General features: G+C 39.6%; 1 protein-coding gene across 2 annotated transcripts in view; it reads right to left on the reverse strand.

Moving 5' to 3' along the window:
- The window catches only part of EYA3 (EYA transcriptional coactivator and phosphatase 3), an 89,359-nt gene extending 81,252 nt beyond the window's left edge, over positions 1 to 8,107 (reverse strand). For both annotated transcript variants that reach the window (XM_043909430.1, XM_043909429.1), the window contains exon 1: positions 7,958 to 8,107. The gene's annotated coding sequence lies outside the window, so the exon portion shown is untranslated. The remainder of the gene's footprint in view (positions 1 to 7,957) is intronic.
- Positions 8,108 to 20,543: the final 12,436 nt, after the last annotated feature.

Raw genomic sequence — 20,543 nt, forward strand, 5'->3', positions numbered from 1 at the left:
CTCTTGCGGCCCGATCCCATGGACGGTAACCTGCCAGGTTCCTCTGTCCTTAGGATTCTCCAGGCAAGAATACTGGAGTAGGTTGCCATTTCCTTCTCCAGAGGATCTTCCCGACCCAGGAATCAAACCTGTCTCCTGTGACTTTTGCATTGCAGGTGAATTCTTCACCATTGAGCCACTAGGGAAGCCCAATGCAATTAAACAAAACTAAAAATTAAATTAAATATTATAATGCATTACCAACATTAAAGATAAATATTGTTTCATGAAACTTCTTTCAATTTTAAATATCAGTCTGTACATATATGTGTATAAGTACTGGATAACAATGAAAAATGCATATTATAGTGGGTTGTGATCAGAAAAGTTTGAATGCCATTTTACCCAAAGATTAAGAAAAAAAAAAAAAAAGACTAATCAAAAAGGAGAAAAATATCCATTTCAAGGTACGCATGATAAAACATTCAAAATTTTAATGATTCTCTAAATTAGTTTTTTTTTAAGGCAAGCCTCTGAAAATGAACAAAAAGGGGAAAAGGAACCATTTGGGTAAGAATCAATAGTTTATCACAATTGTTCCAAATAAACAACAATTTCACAGAATGAGAGGTACCAACACTGAATGAATATATACTAACAGGAGGTACACAGAAATGAGATAAATAGTTTCAGTGTGTCTAGCTATTAAACACCACACCAATACAACAGATGGTACATAAGCAAAAGCTATAGAACTCACTCCCAAGAACATTTATTTTTCAGTGTTATCTAAGGGGACAACAGAGGATGAGATGGTTGGATGGTATCACCGATTCAATGGACATCAGTTTGAGTAAACTCCGGGATTTGGGGATGGTCAGGGAGGCCCGGAGTGCTGCAGTCCATGGGGTCGCAAAGTCGGACACAACTGAGCGACTGAACTGAAATGAACCTGTAGCAAAGTTAAGAACTGGTGAAAAGGAAAAACAGATTTGAAAAATTCAGTGAAGTAATATATTAATCACTAGGGCACATTTTTTAATAAGATGTACATGTACTAGTTTGTATCCTAAGTTGTTGTTTAGTCTCTAAGTTGTGTCTGACTCTTGCAATCCCATGGACTGCAGCATGCCAGGCTCCCCTTTCCTTCACTACCTCCTGGAGTTTGCTCAAATTCAAGTCCACTGAGTCGGTGATACTATCTAACCATCTTATCCTCTGCTGCCCACTTCTCCTTTTGCCTTTTGTTCTCTAAATTCTGAAATATTTCAAGAAAAAAAAAATCACACACACATTTTGGATTATGTTGTCAGTAAAGAGAGTACGATTATCATAAATATCATCAATCTAGTAGGAAAAAATTAACATCATTGTGCTAAATTAAAATGCCCTCTTATTTTGAAAAAAGGAACAACAGGTGAATCTGACCTAAATCTTCTTCAACTACTATGGAAACTAAAGAATAAATTCAATTTCACCTAAGAGCTAATCATTCTAATTTATTCCCATAGTAACAGTGCGGACAGCAACAAACTGCCAATTTTCCTAAATTCAGTAATTGCTACATTATTAAATTTCAGGTGAAAGAAAATTGTTGAAATTAGAAAACAAACTGATTATAAAACCCACATATAAAAGAAAGCCCCTTTCGAAATAAAAATCAAACGTTTAAATCAAAGTAAAGAACATTCTAAATACCATAAGTAAATCACCATAGCAATGCTTATACTTTTCACTTCAATAATAATACTTTTCTGACAAAGACAAAAAAAAATCAAGACAAAAGCTACCATTAAAAAACAGTGTACTTAATTAACATGTCTGTATTAATAGGGGGGTTAATACATAAGAATTAAAATAAGCAGTATCTCTAACCAAGTGTCACTTTTGACCAGAAACAAGGCAGTTTTTTTGCTAACCAAATCCCATTATTCTCAGTTATATTCAAAATACTCAGAAAAATAACTTCTCATCACATATAAGTTTCAGGCTCTGGCATTCAGATTACCTCAACTAATATTAAATCATCTCCTTCCCTTAGAGAGGCAACAAAATTTTTAAATTTGGAAATAATAAAAGCACACAAAAGAGTAGTAGTAATATGATTAACAATATTCTAAATATTTGCATTTTTAATTAAAAAAGGAACTGTTTTATGAAACAGTTCTCTTTTCTAAAGTAAAAATAAAAACACTAATTTAAATGTATTACTCTAAATACGGTAGTCCTGAAGAGATGGGTGCACTTAATTTTGCATAAATTTCCAAATCTGGAAATGAGACTAGAGGTTAAGTCAGAAATTTCAGTTTTAGTTTTCTGTTTTATACTTCAAAGTTGTTAAGTTCATATTGTGGTCAGTAAGATTTCAAAGTTCAAGACTATTACATGAATTTATTCAATATTCTGCAGATCAGAGAAAGTGAAAAAATTAATGTCAAGAGGTAAACATTTTAGTAATAGAGAATACATTTTGTTAAACTCCCTTTTCTCCAACTACCTCAAAAGTAATTAACTTCCATATGATAATTTTTTAAGAGAGAAGGATATGGATATGATTTGCTTTAATTTGTGGTTTTTGTCATCTAAAAAACCTAGGTAGTAAATGGTTTGCAATTTACCTTAAGCCAGCATTTATAAAACGACCAGGTAAAACCACCCTTAAAGTTCCCAACCAAAAGCAGTATTCTTCTGTGTTTCAGAAAAATTGGATTTTTTTAACTGTTATGAAGGAAGAACTCATTAAACCAGTAGAACTCTGTACAAAAAGGTCATGAACTCTGGAGCTACAAAATCTAAATTCAAATCCAGCTCTCCTGCCAACTAGCTGTGTTACTTTGGGCAAATTATGTAACTTCTGTGTCTTGGTTTTCTCATTTGTAAGTGGAGATAAATATAGTACTTTACAGTGTTGTAAGGATAAAAGAGTTAATATTATAAGTAAACCACTCGGTAATCCCTGGCACAGAGTAAGTGCTACATAAAATGTGCTTTAAAAAAAAAATTACTGTTTTAACACTATAGATTTTCACAGTTCAGTTGTGAAAAAGTTTTCCAAATGAAAATTATTTAATTATATGTATAAAGAACATGACTTTATATTAAGCTGTAATAAAGATTAATGTAAGAACCTTAAATAGTGAAATCACTGATTATTTTTAAAATTAAATATCATAAAACCTACTTTAAAAAATCAGGGGCTTCCCTGGTGGCTCAGTGGTAAAGAATCTGCCTGCCAACGTGGAGACCGGATTGATCCCAGGTCCTGGAAGATAACATGTGCCGTAGAGCAACTAAGCCCACGGACCACAACTGCTGAGCCTGTGCTTTAGAGCCCTGGAGCCCCAACTACTAAAGCCCGCTTGCCCTTGAGCCGGTGCTCCTCAACAACGAAAGCCACTGCGATAAGAAGCTCAGGCACCCCAACTAGAGAGTAGCCCCCGCTCACCACAACTGAAGAAAAGTCCTCACAGCAATGAAGACCCAGCAGAGCCAATAAATAAATAAAAATACTTAAAAAAAAAATCATATGCCATTGCACTAATAAGAAGTGACACTTTCCTAGGACGGATTAAAGCTTATTTTAATTCCAATATTTTTTCCCCCTACACCCTGGTGATATAAGTTATGTTTACTCTTGTATTTTAATTCGGATATATACAAATGAAGTAACATTCAGAACCTAAGTGTAAATGTCAGCCTTGTATAATGTCACCTACTTCGCATGAACTGTCTATATAAGTGATATAACTGTACTACACAGTAGGTATCAAAAGTTTTTGCTGAATGTCTTACAAAGATTGTTACTATTTTCCAGGGTGAATAAAGACATATCTACCTAGTACAAATATTAACCAAGCTAATAAGTTAAAGTGCATCCAACAACACAATCTGTAGCAAGATCTCTAAGATATTAAGCACGGACTGCCTTGAGCCAATCTGTTAACTTACAACAGGTCAGCACTAACTACTACTCCTCTTCTGATTTAAAACACTACCACAACCCAGAGGGATGGGAAGGGGAGGGAGGCAGGAGGGGGGATCGGGATGAGGAACACATGTAAATCCACGGCTAATTCATGTCAATGTATGGCAAAAACCACTACAATATTGTAAAGTAATTAGCTTTCAACTAATAAAAATAAATGAAAAAAAAATGTGCATCTGTAATACAATTAATGAATTAAAAAAAAAAGCAGTTTACCAATAAATAAATAAATAAATAAAACACTACCACATATTTAAAAGGGGGAAAAACAGCAAAGATAAATTTGATGAAGCCCATATTTCAAATATCTTTTTTAATATATTATAAATAATAGAGGAAAATATCCTTATTATTTCTACATTTAATAATTAGATACTCTAGAACTTGGGTTAATGGGATCAAGTAAAAATATCAAGATAATGATGTTGCTGCTGTTCCATTGTTTGCTATGTTCTCTGCAAATAAAACATATCAAAAAGACAATTTATAGCTTAAGCCATATATTCTGTACAAGAACATAAACCTGTATTAAATTAATCAGCAGACAGAAAGTCCACCTATTTTTTCACTTTACTATAAATAGAACAATTTGGTCCCTTGGCATAAACCAATTTAATGAATGTACGGGGAAAAAAAGGCTATTCCTAATAACCTTAAATACATTTTGAACTATTTCTATGTTGAACTATTTTTATTCTTCCTCCATTTAAATCACACATAAGTTAAAATACCTTGCTATTATATGCAGAACACAAAAATCTTTTAGACAATCACCAAAAAAGATGCTCTATGAGCCTTTTGTCTGTAAGCAAAACAAAAAGAATGAAGTCATGGAGTGGCTTAAGCAGATCACAGGAACCATCATACTGCAAGGTACAAATCACCAGGACATTGTGAAAATTTTTAAAACTGTTGTTTTCCTTAAAACATATCCTAGGATTCAAGGATAAAAGTTAAAGTAAGTAAAACAAAGTGCAGTAGCAGGTAAAATGACAGAATATAAAAATCAAAAGAGTCAAACAAAATCAAAACAGAAAAACCCTGCAGGCAAAAAACTAATATGCAGAAATGTTACCTTAAATTGAGCTAACAGGCTTACAAACTAAGACTTTACCAAACTAAAGCAGAAATTTTTATGGAAAACCAAGTGACTCCTCTGCTCAACTTTAAAAACACATACACTAAGTTGTCTCCAGTGGTATTTTTTTCCTTTGGCAGGTTAAGAGGTGCAGGCTTTTCAGTAAATGGAAAGTCTATCACTATTCTGTGCAAAGAACAGGACCATGAACACAACTGCTCCAATGAGATCAAAGGATATTCATTTCATGTAAGGGCTTTCATGCAGAATTTATATCATAATAAGCCAAAGTGATTTTAGAAGAAAAGAAAGAGACTCCCGAAGACTTTTCAACCTCTACTTCCACACAACACAGTTTCTTTCTGAAGTCTCTCTTTGAAGGCAAAATGACTTCAGTCTTGAATTTTGTGGCTCAGCTGGTAAAGAATCCACCTGCGATGCCGGAGACCTGGGTTTGGTCCCTGGGTTGGGAAGATCTCCTGGAGAAGGGAAAGGCTACCTACTCCACTATTTTGGCCTGGAAAATTCCATGGACTGTATAGCCCATGGGGTCGCAAAAAGTCGGAGATAACTGAGCGAGTTTCACTTTGAATTTTAAATTCCGCATCGTAGATTTCTTATCCCAAAACTTCTATTCCTATGACATAAATTTATTGAAATGAACCACTAAATACAATATTGTGCTCTCCAGCTTACAGCTTTGATAGAACTAAAACCCATTTCTCTAGTTGCATGAAGAGGACTTCTTTTGTGAAAAATGACCTTGGAAAAAACATCACCAATAAACCCTAATTTCCTTATTTTGTAAAGTGAAGGGTAAGTTTGAACTCTATGGTTCTCTCCAGCTGTAAACTATAGTAACCAATCGAGGTTTTAAACTTAAGACATGCTGAAGATGTAAAAGTTCAGAAATGAAAAAGGTTGAAAGACAGCCCTGCATCAATCCAAATATGGGTATATGTATGTACAAAAAAAAAAAAAGAGCCCACCAACCTGGAGATAAGGAAACACAGAGTGTCGGACCAGACTCATTGGGGTTAGATTTTAAGGACTGGGAAATGATGAGGTCAGACTGATCAGAAGCTAGTTTCCAGTGTTAGGTGCTGGGGAGGAGGTAGTAGTAAGGAGCTGTCAAAAGAGCTTTCCTCAGTATTTAAAAAAAGTCCTGCAAGCCAACCAGAAGGGTCCTTCTCTGTGGCTTCTAGGACTAATATGGCCAAGCTCCAAAGTCTTTTGCTAAAAATAGCTTAAGGGATCAGCCCAATTTTGGAATAAGCCAAGGTCTATGCTATGCTTGCATATGTCTCATATAATGAGGGACACTTTTCTACAACTTATTAGTCAAAAGAAAAGCAGATGCTAAATGCTGTATTTATTCTGTTTACTGAAGCACTAAATTTGAGAGCACAATTTATATGAGTACAAAAACTGATCACACAAAAACATTTATATCAGGTGTGAGACATACACCATAAACATTGGAAAGACAAAAATGAAAATTATCCAACTCTGTCTCAAAACATACCTCAGATAACAAATTTTGGAAAACACAACACTAATTATTGTTAAAACCAATCCCTTCAATTCAGAGATGACTAAGAGTCTACAGAGTCATTTAAGAAATTTACAAGAAACTTTAGCCTCAAAAATGAGAAAAAGATGGTTCTAAGGCTGAAACCGTTTAGTAAATAAGAAGGTGAAAACAGTAAAGAAAAAACAGTCAGAAGAACATGCTAAGTAATCAAATACTGTAATGTCTGGTTTATGAAGAAACAAGAAGAGAAACAGAAAACTTGTCAAAACGGTAAAAATGAAGAGACAATATACAATAGATAAAGATATATGCACGCTGAGTTCAACAGAAGAAAAGGTACTCTGAAATTACTATAATTAACTCTCAAGCAGAAAATTTTTCAGTAACAGCACACTAAAATTTTTGGCAATAAACTTATAAATCTGGGGCTAATAATCTCCCAAGAAACTGTCCTCCGTCACAGCAACTGTTCTATAAATTCGTACAGAAAACAGAGCCGATCGTCTCAAAACATCCGCATTTTTGCCTCAGCTGTACATATCCATTCTCATGGGATAGAGAACACGAAAATGACAGAACGTCCTGATGACCTGTCGATTAACAAGACTACACAAGGCCCACTGCCAGCAGTTCCGCGTGCTCGCCACCTGTTAGCCTGCTTTAGCGAAGCCCCCTCAACTGTGCTCCAGTGAAGAACCGGGAACGCCTTTGTTGTTTCCTAACTACGGAAGCTACCAGAGTTCAATCCGACCTAGCGCCTTAAGGAAAACTTCCCACGGGCCGGGTAAATCTGCCCAGATGGGGGCTTGGGCAAAGACCTTCTCTAGCTAAGAAAAGGCGGGAGAACCCCAGGCGAAACACAAATGTCACCTGCTCGTCCCGAGAGGAGGTAGGCGTCAAGGGTGAAGAAAGTTAGGGAACTAGACCCAGGACCCTTGAGAGAGGCTCAGTTTCGCAGTTGGAGCAGGGTGAGCACAACGAGGGGGCGGGCCGTCCTGAGGGGTGAAAACACAGCAAGATCCTGAGACCACAGGTCGGCGAGAAGAGGTGCGAAAGTGAATATGGGCAAAACCGATAGGCAGTGGCTTAGGGAAGCGCTGAAGCAAAAGGCAAGAAAACCAAGGTTTTTAAAAGGCGGATGAGGCGGAGGAAAAAGAGCAAGGCGAGAAGTGAGCAGCGACGACACAGGCTCAAACTGAGGTGAAAGAGGCGAGGTCGGCGTGGGAGAAAGGAACGAAATGAGCTCAGGAGGCTCTGCAGGGACAAGGGACAGGCAAAGAGAATCCCCACCCACAGGGACCGGGACACAAGTCTTGACCGTCCCTCTACAGGCTGTTACTTGACCGGCTGCACTCAGACCCTGTCGGCAGCGGAGACTCACCCAAAGGCTGCAGAGGCCCCACAGTTGGACATGGGGACTGGTCCAAACACACAGGAGTACCAAGCGGCTGGAGGAAACGGCGGCGTTAGTGTGACCCGGATGCGCATCCCTAGGAACCGGAAGTCGGCGGTCAGGGTCATCACACAATCCACACCTCGTTCCGCCAGAAGCTTTCGGGCGCATGTGTCAGGCCTCAGGGGGCGGGGCGGGGAAAGCGCCTAGACTCCGCCCACCCGGCCGTCCTGGGAGCCCCGCCCCCCCGGTTACGCCCCGCCCTGTGTCTAGGTGGTGCTTGGCGTGTGGATAGGCTGGTTCATGCAACGCCCAGGCCGAGGTACCGCTGAGGCACAAGCTGCCCGCTTAAAAAAAATACTCAGCACTCAGGTTTCAAGAAGATCTTTTTAAAATGCGTGCAATCCCTCTCTCTAAAACGAATGTGAAATATTGGATATATTTGGTAGATTTAGAAAAACTGTGAAGGAAGAATGGCTGGGAAGTTCTGGAAGGCACTTGGGAGGCTAGACCAAGGGGATGGTTTTATTCCCAGTATCAGTTTATTCATAATATTGTATTGAGGTTACAGTTCATTTCTATTTTGTGCACAATATTTTATGTAATAATTTTATCAGAAACAAAATTTTTACATGCTTTGTTAACTTTAAATTACTACGCCATCATGGGCAAGGAGCAGGGTTGATTTCAGGTTTTGTTGGGGCCTGAAGTTTATTCAATTGGAGGACTCTCTTTAAGGAAATCCACAATTACAAATAACAGTGTTAGGTATAAAAAAATGAATGTCTAATGTGAGAAAAGAAATCGCAAATTACAAGTTTTTAAAATTTCAAAAATAACACAAAGTCCAGAAGAATTAAGCACTACAAGTACTATTACATGCACATCTGAAGTACTTTTTTTCCTACGTTTTTTGGCTGTATCTTCTTTGATCTCCCAGACTTCCCTGGTGGCTCAGACAGTAAAGCATCTGCCTATAATGTGGGAGACCCAGGTTCAATCCCTGGGTTGGGAAGATCTAAATGGCAACCCACTCCAGTATTCTTGCCTAGAAAATCTCATGGATGAAGGAAACTGGTAGGCTACAGTCCATGGGGTCGCAAAGAGTCAGACATGACTGAGTGACTTCACTTTCTTTCCTATGGCAATTTACTAAGGAATGTCATTTACTGAGATCCTTGACTCCTGTCTATCACACCCCACACCTTATTCATCTGTAAATTCTGCAGAATTTGTCTTAAAAATCTGTCCAGATTCAGACTATTTCCTGCCTCTGTTGGTACAAGCTACAGTCAATGTGTGACCATTTGCTGTTTTTATACCCTTGCCCTTCCAGGATCTATTAACACAGCAGTAGTGGGCTTCTGTTAAAGCCTTAATCATATCAGGTCCCTCCACCAGTGGATCCCTATTTTAAAGTGAAAACCGAAATCCTTATATAGGCTGAGAAGACCCTCAAGATTTGACACTGCCCAGTACAAGTAACCTTATTTCCGACTTTCTCCATTATCCCTCCTCTCAAGACACACTGGCCTCTTTGCCATTTTTCTTATGTGTTCATACACTCTGGGTCTTTGTGCTTGCTGATCGCTCTGCCTAGAATGCTCTTCCTCCAGATAACAGCATCATTCACACTATTGCTTCCTTTACATCTTTGTTCAGATGTCACCTTCTAAATGAAAACTTTCCCAGACACTGTAATTAAAATTGAAGCATTATCATACTTCCTGAACTTCCTAGTCCAGTTCCCTCACTTAATTATTCTATAATAACAGTTATCCTGTCCAACAATTTGCTAGTGAATTTGGTTTAACATCTCTACTCCCACCCCTCAGACTTCCCCTCCCCATTCTCCTCTTACCAGAATGTGAGTTCCTGTTTTGTTCACAGATGTATTTCAGAAGAAACGCCAGCACCAGAAGAGAATTTGGCATGTTGGGGGCACCCAATAAATGTTTGTTGTCTTAAAGGATAGATTGCTCATTTACTTTGGGATCAGTTGCTCATTTACTTTGCTTTTGCTCATTCCAAACCATGCAAACTGAGCTACCAACTGCACCAGGGGGAGCCCATGAGTAACCAATGTGGTATTCTCAGAGAAGTTCTTCCTAAAGCATGTATTTACACATAACTCCAGAACGTGGGGCTTCCCAGGTGGCTCAGTAGTAAGGAGTCCGCCTGCCAGTGCAAGGAGACGCAGGAGATGTGGGTTCAATACCTGGGTCGGGAGGATCCCCTGGAGGAGGAGATGGCAACCACTCCAGTATCCTTGCCTGGAGAATGCCATGGACAGAGGAACCTGGGGAGCTATGGCCCATAGGGTTGTGAAGAGTCAGACACGACTAAGCATACACGCACCACGCAACTCTAAAACACAGCTGTCGGAAAGCACACCAACTCCTCCCCAGAGCAAAGAGTGCTGGACCTACTATCAATAAAAACCCTCCGATGTCTTCATAGTCCCCTAAGAATAAGGCCCAAGCTCTTTACTGTGGTCTACAAGGCCCTATTGGCCTTTCCTTCCTAACTCTCAGATGTCATTTCCAGCCTCCCTTACCCTCGAATTTCCACTTCCGAACTCTGGGAGATAGTGAAGGACAGAGGAGAGGACAGAGGACTCTGCAGCCTATGGGGTCGCAGAGTTGATCACGACCTAGCAACTGCACGACAGCAACAACCCTCACGTACAGCCATCCTGTTCTTTCTGCTGCTTGTACAAAACTAGCCTTCTTGCCTCAGGGTCTAAACAAATACTATTCCCGCTCTCTCCAACTCTCTTCTCCAAACCTTCCATGAATGGTTTCTTCTGCTACTCTCAGTGAAATATCCCCTCTGAAAGCTTCATACAGCGCCCCCACCCCATGACCCCTGCTTCCTATCTGAAGCAGCTCCTGCATTCCCTTCCCATACCTTATCTTTTCTCCTGGGTCCCTATTGCAATTTATTGTCTGTCACTAGAAAGTAATCTTCTCGGGGGTCTTTTTCTCTCTTGTTCACTGCTGAATTCTCAACATAGCACTAGAAGTGTGATTTGTTGTTGTTCAGTCGCTAAGTTGTGTCCAACTCTTTTGACTTCATAGACTGCAGCATGCCAGGCTCTTCTGTCCTCCATTATCTCCCAGAGTTTGCTCAAATTCATGTCCATTGAGTCAGTGATGCTGTCTGACCATTTCATCCTCTACCGCCCCCTTCTTTTGCCAAGAGCTGACTCATTGGAAAAGACCCTGAAGCTGGGAAAGATTGATGGCCTATAGTAGGTGCTCAATAAACAAAACAAATATTTACTATTATTTGTTGAAGCTTTACTATGTGTTACTTACTATACACAGTAAATATAAATACTCATGTTTCTCTTTTAAATCCTGCTGGCGATCTTGTGAAGTACTATGATTATCTCCATTTTATAGATGAGGAAACTGAGGCAGAGGTAGGTTAAACAACTTGCTCAAGGCCACCCAACTGGCAAGAATCAAATCCAGGAGCAGTCTATAGTTGATGGGATTGTAAAATGGTGCAACTGCTTTGAAAACAGTAGAGCAATTCCTCAAAAAATTAAATATCAAACTACTATATGATGCAGCAATCTCACGTCTGAGTATATAGCCAAAAGAACTGAAAGCACAGTCTCAAAGTGATATTGGCACACTCATGTTTATAGCAGCACTATTCACAATAGCCAAGAGGTGGAAGCAACCCAAATATCCATTGACAGATGAATGGATAAGCAAAATATGGTATGTGCATACTTTAGAATACTATGCAACCTTAAAAAGGAAGGAAATTGTTACATGCCACAATATGGCTGAACTTTGAGGCCATTATGCTTAGCGAAATGTTAGTCACAACAAGAACAAATAACATGATTCCACGTATCTAAGGTATCTAAAGTAGTCAAATTCCTAAATATACCAGTGGCTGGAGGGAGGGAACAAAGTGGAATTATTTAATGGGTATAGAGTTTCAAATCTGTAAGATAAAAAGATTTAGGAGTCCTGTTTCATGAAAACATCAATATACTTAAAACAACTGTTAAGTGTACACTCAACAGCATGCTTAAAATGGTTTTGTGTGTGTGTGCGTCAGTTGTGTCCAACTCTTTGTGACCCCATGGACTGGAGCCCACCAGACTCCTCTGTCCATGTAATTTCCCAGGCAAGAATACTGGAGTGGGTTGCCACTTCCTACTCCCATTTTCCCATCCCAGGGACTGAATTCACATCTCTTTGGTCTCCTGCATGGGCAGCAGATTCTTTCCCACTGAGCCACTGGCGAAGCCCTTAAAATGGCTTAGATGGTAAATTTTATGTTTTTACTACAATAATTAATTTTTACAAAGAAATATACAGTAGTCTAGTCATTACCATAAGAACGATGTGGGTCACTTTATGCCTACTTGGCCCTGAGTAGACATTATTACAGTCATTTTCACAGTTTTGTCCAAATTTGCACAGGTAAGAAGCCTTTGGAGTGGAATAAATTCACATTTCCAAGATATGCAGTAACCTTTGCTACCTTTTAGAGTAAAGCATTTCCAGCCTCCTGAGCATATTATCTTCAGTTTAACCACAGACATCTTTTCCACATGGTTACTATTATTGTTCAAATTTCTCCCCAATAAATCATCATTTGGAAACACTCAAGATCTGTTGCTCTATAGAGAATGATTTTTGAAACAAAACTCAGGTGTTTTAGGACACCTCACCAGGCAGAATTAAAACTATAGCCCTAGAAATCTACATGAAATTTTGAAGTAGGAGATAGATGTGCCCCAGGCCAGGCAACTGGTGTTTGTTAAATGGAATAAAACTGACGCTTTGTCCTCAACCAGATGAGAACAATGCTTGATTCCCTTTCTCCATTGAAATGGAGGGAATGAACTAGCAGTGGGGAATGTGCTGCAGCAGAAATGGAAATGAGACTTTTCTAATAAGGAAACAATAAACATGCTAGGGAAACAACGTAAACAAGCCTGAAAGAGTTAAGTAAATCTTGGTTATTCTTCAGCTGTTACTACTAAAATCCACTTATAGCCAGACTTGTCCTTCATAAAACTAATTACTCTCTGACTCCTTATGAATTATACTCTGCACCTGGCATTCTCCTCCCCCTACTCTCCTTTGTGGGAAATCCCTGGTGTCTCAGTGGTAAAGAATTCAACTGCCAAGGCAGGAAACACGGGTTTGATCCCTGGGTTGAGAAGACTCCCTGCAGAAGGAAATGGCCACCCACTCCAGCATTCTTGCCTGAGAAATTCCATGGACAGAGGAGCCTGGCAGGCTACAGTCAATGGGGTCACAAAGAGCCGGACATGACTTAGCAACTAAACCACCACCATATCCACCACTCTCCCTTGCAGCATTCTTCATTTCGGAAAGAAGGTCATAGAAAGAGAACCTCAGGGACACAAGACCAGGTTGCTGAGCCACTTGATGCCAGCTTTGATGCCAGCTTTGGCTGTAAATTTGTAGGATGAAAGAAATGCAAGACCTTCATTACTTTGAGACTTATCACCTACCCCAGAGCTCTAGCACCAGCTTTGATTAACCTCTCCCTGTTCCCCAGGGAAGGGAGTAGGGCACAGTTCTTGAGGTGCTAGCTTGCTGTGTTCCCCCTTCACCTGGCAAAGAACTGTAGCTACTCTTTCTCTTTCCTCTAAAACTCTGTGTTTCTATTTGTCATTAGTGCACAGGGAGCCAAGATTTTGGCAGCGATGTAAGTGAAGCATTTTCTTCATCCTTACTTCAGGCAGCTTTGTATTCATTAAGATCACACTTGAAGTGTACTCTGGTTTTCTCTTTCTATGTAAAAAACTATCCCAAAACTCAGTGGTTTAAAACAACCACTGTATCATATCTCACAAGTTTTGAGTCAGGAATTTGGGTAGGCCTGAGTTGGATGATTCCTTTCTTCTATATGGCATCAGTCAGAGTTAGTTGATGACATTGTAACTGGCCGGTTGGTCTAGAGGGTCCAACACAGCCTTACTCATATGCCTGGCACTTGGTGGGAATGCCTGAAAGGCTGGGTATAGCTGCCCTCCATGTAGTGTCAGAGCCCCTCCACATGGTCTCTCCATCAGGGTAGTTGAACTTTTTACATGGCAGAGACAGGTCTTGAAAGCTGCTAGTCCTCTAAGGCCAGCCTGGTAACTGATGCAGCATCACTTGTACCCACTGATCAAAGTAATCATAAAGCTCATCTAGATTCAAGGAAGCAACCGAGCCGCTAGACATTGTCACAGTAACTTGGACCTCTTGCTACTATGATTATCTTTCTGATGTTCACTCAAAGAGCTCCTGAGGAAACATTCATTTTGATGTGTATCTACCTGTTTATTTAGTAACTACTCTGTAAATTCTAGACTCCAGGGACACAGCAGAAAAAAACTGAGAGAAAAACCTCTCCCTTCATGGAGCTCACATTCCAAGCAAGTCATAGTCAGAAAATCTTGTGTTTGTAGAATATGTTCAGTTGGGGTTCAACATCCATTCCCACTTTCTTCTAGTGAGACTTCCCATATTGCAGAAGTGGGAATGTTAAGATGACATTTCTCAGACTCCCTTACAACTCAGATTTTGGATGATTTGGTATTGCCAATTAGATGCACTTGGGTAAGATTTATAAGGTGGAAATGAGGAAGAGACAATTTTCCTGCACTTGGGCCATTTCTACTGGCCAGTAGGGTCATCACTGGAGACCTGGACTTCTCCTCCAGCAGTCTTTCTGCTTCCAGTCTGCAGCTCCATGAACTAGAAAGGCAATGGCATCCACAGTGGCCACTAAGGCAGAGTGGCAGAGTTACTCAATTCTAGCTTTCTGACCCCTGACCCCTGAGTCTTAGTTGTAGAGATATGTTCTTAAAATGAGTCATCCCTGAGTTGACCTCTGATTCTCTCTTCTCCAGATTTTCAATGATTTTGTAAGCATTCAATTGCCTGATACTAGTTGGTGCTAGTGGTAAAGAATCTGCCTGCAATGCAGGAGACCCAGGTTCGATCCCTGGGTTGGGAAGATCCTCTGGAGATGGGAATGGCTACTCACTCCAGTATTCCTGCCTGGAGAATCCCATGGACAGAGGAGCCTAGTGGGCTACAGTCCATGGGGTCGCAAAGAGTAAGACACAACTCAGTGGTAAACACTTTCACTTTCACTGCCCTAAACACCAGGAAAGATTTCTGTTGCCTATGCTGAAAACTGACTGACAAGGTATGATATTAAAATTGAAATACTCAGTTCCCACTATCTCTGCCTTCTAGGTAGACCCCCCATATTTATCCGATTGTTACATTAGTATCCACGTGGAAATCTGAGCATCTGATGTTCTTGTCTTTGACTCCTCCCAGAAAATTCTACAGCTTCCCAGGCACAGGGTGAACCTGATCTGGCCCACGGCAGAGAGAAAGCTAAAAGCAGAATGCTAAGTGTTAGAGCAGAGAGCAAGTCCCAGGCATCACTTGAAGCTTGGGGAGTGCAATCACAGAAGCGAAGGATCCCAGGGTGCCATCTCAGCCTAGTCCCTCCCCTGCTCCACAGGAGTGTGCTTTGTTGTTGTTGTTGTTGTTTTGTTGCTTGTGGGATCTTAGTTCCCCTACGAGCAATCGAACCCACACTCTTAGCAGTAAAAGTGCAGAGTCCTAACCACTGGACCATAAGGGAATTCCCAGCAGTGTGCTTTAAAGCTATAAAATGAGAATGAAAATACTTTTCCTGATTCAAGGCACTTCGTAAACTACACAGTCCTACACAAATATAAGATGCTATCTAGCATCAAGACTAGCTGTCCTTAAAGTGTGGAGGTTTCTGAGACCCTATCAAGGAGTAGTAGTAGTTGTGTTAGTCAAGCGGTCGTGTCGGACTCTTTGCAACCCCGTGGACTGTAGCCCGCCAGGCTCCTTTGTCCATTGGATCCAGGCAAGAGTACTGGAGTGGGTTGCCATTCCCTTCTCCAGGGGATCTTCCTGACCCAGGAATCAAACCCCGGTCTCCTGCATTACAGGCAGATTCTTTACCATCTGAGCTATAGGGAAGCCCCTATCATGGAGTAAGTAAAATCAAACTACTGTTCAAGGGCAGGAACAGTGATGCAAATGTGCAGACACAGGGTTGGGGGGAAGGGGTGGGTAAGGTGAATTGGCAGATCAAGTTTGACATAAATATGCTAATATAGATACGTAATATAGAGAGCTAGAGGGAAACTGCAGGATAGCACCAGGAGCTCAGCTCGGCGCTCTGTGATGACCTAGTTGGGTGGGATGGGAGGGAGGTCCAAGAGGGAGGGGATATATGCATAAATATAGCTGATTCACTTCGTTGTAAGCAGAAACTAACACATCATTGTCAAGCAATTATAATCCATTTAAACAATAATGATGATAGTATGAATGCAGCATTTTACTTTTTCACACTTATTCTCTCAAAAACGTGTTTTCCAGAGACTCTGTGATGCCATCATTGCCCTGATGGCTAATGGAATATGTGCTGGTATATTCTTTATTTTTAAAATTATAGCATTTTAAAATTCTGTTTTAATCTTTACAAAGAATATATTAATAGCTATAACCCAAATAGACAAACGCTCTTTGGGGTCCTCAATGATTTTTAGGAGTGCTAAGTACTGAAGCAAAAACATTTGAGAACTGTTGTGTACAGCCATTCTGGAACTATCTATAATGGCTCCCACCCTAACAATTTCCAGATGCCTAATTCCCCCTCATTGTCATACCCCTGTCGTGTCCAACACCCTTCTATGAGGATGCCTTTCTATTTTGACTAACATGCTTGAGACAGTATCTTCTGGAACAGATGTCCGGTAGCAGCTGTCTTGGCACAGCTTTGGGACTCCACATAACTATGAACTGTCTTCATGGGCAACAACTAGACCTGCCCAGTCCCTTGCTTTATTGCTGCTGGGTCATTCTTTCTGGCTGGACTTGTCTGGGATACCTGGTTTCTGCCCCTGCTTTCACCCTATTTAACATTAATCTCACCCAGTTTGGCCCCCTGTTTGCACTTGTGGTTCCCCTCCTGTTCAGGTGGCCACCTGCTGTGAGGATCATTTCCAGCTGCCCACAACCAAGCTGAGTCATCCCCACCCTGTAGCCCTGTCCAGTTGGAGAGCTGGAGCTGGATCAGACTGAAGCCTCTTGGGAGCTAACCAGAAAATGGATTAATTTTTTGCTTTTAACTATGGCTATCCCTTCCCCCAAGAATGTTGTTAGTTATGTTACTTGTACTCTAGATTTGAAACTAAAACACAAACTACTAGCAATGAATATTTCTTGCGAGTAGGATTAAGGAGACTATTCGTTTCTATGTTATATGTATCTGTAAACTTTGCGCTTTTTTTTTCACTCTAGTGAGACTGGGTAGAGGTCAAGAACAAAGGCTCTGGAAGGAGATTGTGTCTGCTCTCTGAACTCCCTGGCTCTCCCCCTGTCAAGTGACTTTGGGCAGGTCAAGTACCAATCCTTTTTCTCAGTGTCTTACTTTTCTCATCTGGCAAAATGGAAACTTGAAAGAATACTTATCAAAGAAGAAGGAGGAGGAGGGGAAAACAGAGAGAGAAGAAGAAAGCCCTTAGAGGGCTGTATGAGGATTAAATACATAAAGTGGCTTAGAATTATTATAGATACATATCTATATAAGTGATTAAAAATCAGAATAGAATGAAGATATAGAAGGTACATTATGAAGCTTTCAGGAGTTTAGAGATACAGAAACAAAAATGATAATAAACCCTAAAGTCCTGATCTTTATCAGGAAACTTGAGAAGATGAGAAGCTATTAATCCAAGTGCATTAGAGGATGCCAAGCACCGGATTATCCATCTTCCTTTGTTTAGAAAGATAAGGAAGAAGGCTAATGAATTTTTACATAGGGGTTACCATAAAATTTAACAGATCCATATGACTTCTGAATCATGTAATTATAAAAATAGACTGTCTACATCTTTTAATTAAAAAGACAAACAGCTTTTGTGTAATATTGGAATGTTTATTTTAATAATTTCAGTAAGTGCTTATAGCCCTGAAGCTAATAAATCTTATTATAGAAAACTACATTTTAAAAAACTGTTTGTTGTAGACAACAAGTGATTATTAATCTAAGCTGTAAATTATGTTTGTTATGGAAGGTTTAATTTTATTCCAGTTTGGTGATAAACTAACCACCTGACTATGACCCCACTAATCTAGATCCAAATTAACTTGACCAGTATAAAAGTTTAGGCAGATTCTCTTAAATTTGATAATGCATCTAAAAATATTCCTTCATATGAAAAAGTTATAAAAATTTCTCTTATAAAAAATTAAATATAAAATTCTAACAGATTAAGTTTAAAAAGCAATACAAAGAATGAAATTCAGATACATGGAGGAAATTTGAAAGCATTATGTCAAGTAATAAGCCAAACACAAAAGGACAAATAATGTGTGATTCCACTTGGTGAGGCACCTAGAATAGGCAAATTCATAGACAGAAAGTAGAATAGAGATTATCCAGGTTACCAGGAGCTGGGGTAAGGAGAGTGGAGAGTTACGTTTATTGGTACAGAGTTTCTGTTTGGGATGATGAAAAAGTTCTGGAAATAGTTAGTGGTAATGGTGTACACCTTGCCAATATACTTAATGCCACTGAACTGTACACTGAAACACAGTTAAAATGACAACGTTTATGTTATGTATATTTTACCACATTAAAAAATACTATACAAAAAAAAAGCAGAGGAAACAATGTAAAATTTTCTGTAACTCAACTAGCCTGGATTAAAATGTCAATGATACGAAAAAAAATCCAAAAATGTAGAGGAATTGCTCTAAATTAAAAGAGAATAAAGAGATTCTAAAACCAAGTGTAATGAGTGACATTTGATTCAATCCTGATCTGAAAAAAAAATCTATAAAATGTATTCTTGTATCAACTGAGGGAATTTGAACATGAACTTGCAATGAGATGATGTTATGGAATATTTATTAACTTTCTTAGGTGTGGTAATGAGACAGAGCAGGACCCTGTGGTCTTTGCCCCTTATGTCCCCTGCCTGCCTCTTGTCGGTGGAAAAACTTTAGCCAAAGAATAAGGGTAATCAGAAAAGTGAGGAGATGTAGAAACAAAGGAAAACAGTCAAAGGAGACCAAATAATATGAATGTACTTGTTATACAAATAATAATAATGTACAAATAATACAAATAATAATAGTGCAAATAATAATCATGTACTTGTTGGGCATAGTCAAGGATCTTTAGTTCCTTCTCAAGGATTATGGATAATGTTCTGAGCCATATCCAGTGAACTGTCTCATAGACAGAAGCCCCCACCAGGAGGAAGAAGTTAACTATATGATGACCAGACTGAGTCATGATATAAGCGGCCACAATTCCAAGAATTGGCCTCAAGAAAATGAGAACAAGCAACCTTGGAACTGAAGTTTAACTGTACTTAAAACAATCAAGATGATGCTGGTCAGATCACTGATGACCAATTTCAAGATGACGGTCAGAGCTGACTATACTGTTTCTACATGTAGACCCTCCCTCCATCTGTAAAAGCTCTTGCCCTCTGTTATGTGTGTGGAGAGGGGAGCCGGCCTTTGGACAGGCATCCACCACCACCCCACCCCTCTCCCAGGGTTGCCAGCATTCAAAATAAAGCAAACTTTCCTTTCCACCAACCTGCCCTCTATAGGGGCTATTTTGAGTGGTGAGCAGCGGCACTCCACTTTTGGTTACAATAATAGTATTGCATTTATGTGTACCGGTGTTGCTATCCTCAGGAGATACAGGAAATATTTAAAGCCTAAAGGGCCATGATGTCTGAGGCTTTCAAATAGTTCACAAAATTTTTAAAATGCAGAGAGAAATGTAAGCAAATGTAGCAAAATGAAAGCAGGTATTGAATTTAAAGTGTATATAAGTGCTCATTGTTTTATTCTTTCAACTATCCTGCCTATTTGAAAATATTTGAAAAATCCAGAATCTTGATATTTCATCACAGGGAGAATGGCCTTTATAGGGAACACCTGCTGTTTGCACTCACCCAGCATCCAAACCCCTCTTCCTGTAATAGTACTTGCATTTGCTTTTGGGGCATTACCCTCCCCTGGTGTATACTCACTTATTATAAAGTTCAATCTGTTAATAAGGGTCCTCTCCCTCCCAGAACAAGGGGGTAGGTGCACAAGTCAAATCAATCAAATGCTCCCTTGTAAGAATTTCACCTTGGGTAGATTAACACAAGGCACCTCTGATAGCACCTGGAGGTACTGCTCATCACTTCCTACTTCCTAACTCCCTAGAGCTAGCCTGTGTGCCTTTTCTGAGGCTTGACATTTAGCTTTTGCTTCAGTGAGCTATTCCATTCTTTCAAATAAAATATTGTTATTGTTGTTGTTATAATGAAAATCAGAATTGGTCACTGTTTTTGACCAGTGAACCATTTTAACACTGATCCAATGTTTTGTCTACAAAATAAGAAAGAAAAAAATCTCACAGAAAAACAGCAAAGAGAAAATTCCTAGCATGAAAAATCTACTGCTTTTATATGATGGTTAGTATCTTCCAGGCCAGAGACAAGTTG

This window comes from Cervus elaphus, chromosome 8 (assembly GCF_910594005.1).
Source record: "Cervus elaphus chromosome 8, mCerEla1.1, whole genome shotgun sequence".
Taxonomy (NCBI): Eukaryota; Metazoa; Chordata; class Mammalia; order Artiodactyla; family Cervidae; genus Cervus; species Cervus elaphus.